Source organism: Octopus bimaculoides, chromosome 9, assembly GCF_001194135.2.
Source record: "Octopus bimaculoides isolate UCB-OBI-ISO-001 chromosome 9, ASM119413v2, whole genome shotgun sequence".
Lineage (NCBI taxonomy): Eukaryota > Metazoa > Mollusca > Cephalopoda > Octopoda > Octopodidae > Octopus > Octopus bimaculoides.
The window spans coordinates 7,834,596-7,838,457 of NC_068989.1; the positions used below are offsets into that span (position 1 = coordinate 7,834,596).

Below are 3,862 nucleotides of genomic sequence, written 5' to 3' on the forward strand. Positions count from 1 at the left end.
GTCCATATATATATATATATACATGTGTGTGTGTATATATATATATATATATATATACTTGTGTAGGATCTATTTAATAAGTTTATGCAGGAGTGGCTGTGTGGTAAGTAGCTTGCTTACCAACCACATGGTTCCGGGTTCAGTCCCACAGCGTGGCACTTTGAGCAAGGGTCTTCTCTCGCTTCAAGCCGACAAAAGTCTTGTGAGTGGATTTAGTAGACGGAAACTGAAAGAAGCCCGTCGTATATATATATATATATATATATATATATATATGTGTGTGTGTGTGTGTGTATATATATATATTTGTGTGTCTGTCTGTTCCCACCCCCCTAACATCGCTTGACAACCGATGCTAGTGTGTTTATATCGCCGTAACTTAGCGGTTCGGCAGGGTTGACCGACCGATAGATTAAGTACTAGGTTTACAAAGAATAAGTGCTGGGGTAGATTTGTTCGATTAAAAGGCGGTGCTCCAGCATGGCCGCAGTCAAATGACTGAAACAAGCAAAAGAATAAAAACAATAAATGGAAGTTCGATACAGCCTCTTTTTATTCCTTAAACTCCCTTCAGTCGATTGCACCCTTGCCGGGGTACTTTGCCGGGGTCCCCTCTCCTCCCCCACCCCGCTCGAAGGATTTCCTGTACTTGTTTTTTAAGTTTAGTACTTAGTGCGTCCTTTTTCGCTGCACTGTTAACTTACATGAACATAAACAAACCAGAACTGGTTGTCAGGCGGCGAGCGACAAACACATAACAACGCAAACGTACACGCGCGCACACACACATACATATGTATGTCTATATGTATTTATGTGTGTATGAATGAAGGTGTGTATGTAGTTATGTATGTATGTGTGCATTAGAGGCGCAATGGCCCAGTGGTTAGGGCAGCGGACTCGCGGTCATAGGATCTTGGTTTCGATTCCCAGACCGGGCGTTGTGAGTGTTTATTGAGTGAAAAACACTTAAAGCTCCACGAGGCTCCGGCAGGGGATGGTGGCGAACCCTTCTGTACTCTTTCACCAACAACTTTCTCTCACTCTTACTTCCTGTTTCTGTTGTGCCTGTAATTCAAAGGGTCAGCCTTGTCACACTCTGTGTCACGCTGAATATCCCCCGAGAACTACGTTAAGGGTACACGTATCTGTGGAGTGCTCAGCCACTTGCACGTTAATTTCACGAGCAGGCTGTTCCGTTGATCGGATCAACTGGAACCCTCGACGTCGTAACCGACGGAGTGCCAACAACAAAATATGCGCATTAGTGTGTGCATTAGTGTGTGTGTGTGTGTGTGTGTGTAATTTCCTACATGGGCAGAAGGCCAGAAACAGGTGAAAGGGAACAAGCAATTATATCGACCCAGCACTCGACTGCTACTTTATTTTATCAATACCGGAAGGAGCTTACCTTAACGGAATTTGAACTCAGATCGTTAACAGCCACCATTTATCAAACACCGAAGCCATTCCGTCCGACATTCTAACAATGCTGCCAATCCTGTATTAAAAACAATTATTATTACATTTCGAGTTCAAATCCCGCCGAGGGCGACTTTGTCTTTCACCCTTTCGGGACCGATAAATTAAGTACCAGTTACGCACTGGGGTCGATGTAATCGACTATGCACCTCCCCACTAATTCCAGGCTTTGTGCCTATAGTAGAAAGAATTATTATTATTATTATTAAGGTGACGTTAAGGCGGCGTGCTGGCAGAATCGTTAGCACACCGGACAAAATGCTAAGCGGTACTTCGTCTGACTGCAAGTTCTGAGTTCAAATTCCGTCTAGATCAAATTTGGTTTTGATCCTTTCAGGATCGATAAAATAAGTACCAGTTGAGCACTGGGACCGATGTAAATCTACAAGCCCTTTCTCGCCAAAAATCTTCAGGACTCTAATTCATCCAGGTCCAATAAAATAAAGTATCGGTCAAGTACTGGACTGAGCAGGCTCTGTGCCTATGCTAGAAGCAATTGTTATTCGTAACATAGGTTAATCGATAAAATTAATCTGAGTAGGGTTTTATCGGTTAAATTGAAGGGAGAACTTGACTAGTTTACTTAACTTTCGCTTATTGATGCCAAAAAGCAACATTGCCGGAATTTGAGCTTAGGAAGTAAACGGAGCTGAACACCATATGAAAATAATCGTTCTTTTGACAGGCCCTGTGTGTGACCTAGTGATTAGGGATTTGCATTTACTATCGTAAGATGGTTGTTTCGATTCTCGGACTGGATGGTGTACCGTGTTCTTGAGCAAAACACTTCATTTCACTTTGTTCCATTCGATTCAGCTGTAAATGAATACTGGCGTCCCGTTCAAAGGGAATGCTGTGGTCTCATTTGCATATACGTCATGGAAACTAGGTAACTGGACCCATATATCCTCTTAGGATTCCAAACAGTAAATATATTGTCCCTGATACGTCCATGGTCACAAATTTTGGTAAAGGGAAGTATAAGAGAGATTCTTATCTATTCCGTAAGAAGAATGGTAAGCGAAGTCGACCACGGTAGGTTTTGAACCTAGAATGCAACGAACTGTTATTAAATCCTGCAAGACATTTTGTCTGATACTCTATAAACTGAATGTTGATTTTTTAACGTTGACACGTGTCTCATATTTTGGTGCATGGTAAAGTCCGTCAAAGCAATCTCAATACTTTAGTCACATGTTCAATGATCAGAAGACCAATTCATGACCATCTAGTTCTGCGGCGTTACCCTCTGTGTCCTGCCTCTTTGAAAACAGTAATGTTTGTTTTAAGGGATAGTGAATTGCTATTGCTGGAGGCTTAGAAACTCCCTCGTCAGTACTTAGCAGGGAACTTGTGCGTGGTTTATCGTGCGTGCTTGAAATGAGTCGAATATCTTTCAAAACAAACCCTGCCGTCTTTTAAAAAGAAAGGCACATTGGATAATGGTAGTGTTAGATATAAAATAAAAAGGCTAGTTAGTCACGGCTCGAACTCGTTTTGATCATTAGTCTGATTGTTCGATCAAATCGGAAATGGGATGGGTCTGGTAAAAACGTAATCCTCATCAACAATAGCAAAGGAAAGTAGAAAATTTACTTTTTTGTTGATTCGACAGAAAAGGTACTTTTATGTCAAGTAAACGAAAGAGGGAGAATAGAATCAACCCATGAAGATTACTGGTACATTTTTGCGCATGATACGTCATTTTTGACAATTTTTTCATCCTGTTACCTTTTTTCTTTTCTTTTTCCTCTTTCTATTCATCACACAAAGTTTTGTGTATGTGTGTGCGTGTGTTGTATTTGGTTGTATGTCTACCGTGTCGCTGTTGTTTGGCGCAAGGTAAACTCTAATCGAACCGAACTATGGTTAAAAATAATATTCCAAACATCATTATCTCGTTTTACCCCCTCAAATATTTTCTGCAGACATTATCATTATGCAACATCTCGCCATTTATTTTTTTTCCCCTTTTTGTGTTTGTGTGTGTATGTGTGTTCATCGGACTCCGTTATCCAGAGTCTTTTCTCTAAGGCGGGAATTGACTACGACATCTCGAAGGACGAGTGACATTTATACGCCGAACATACTCACATACACCTGAAATATTTTAGGTGAATAGATACACACGTTTAGGTGCATCAACAACTGAACCAGCACACCAACTCAATCACATATTTACAAACACCGAAAATTCTTTTAATTCAAAAAGTCTTGTCGCTTTGTTAGCAACCGGCTTAAACTCTTTTAAACATCGAACTTAAGAATTACTTAATACTTTTGTTGTACAGTACAAGTTTATTAAACAAGTGGAGGGGTGATAGTGGCTTCGAAGTTTCGGTCAGCTGGCTTTAATCAAAACGTCTGACAAGATCTAGCA

The 3,862-nt window shown here is 40.8% G+C and overlaps 1 protein-coding gene across 1 annotated transcript in view; it reads left to right on the forward strand.

Annotated features, from left to right (window-relative positions):
• Window positions 1-3,862, forward strand: part of LOC106883560 (ephrin type-A receptor 4-B) — a 136,992-nt gene that overhangs the window by 1,535 nt on the left and 131,595 nt on the right. The window lies entirely within an intron of this gene.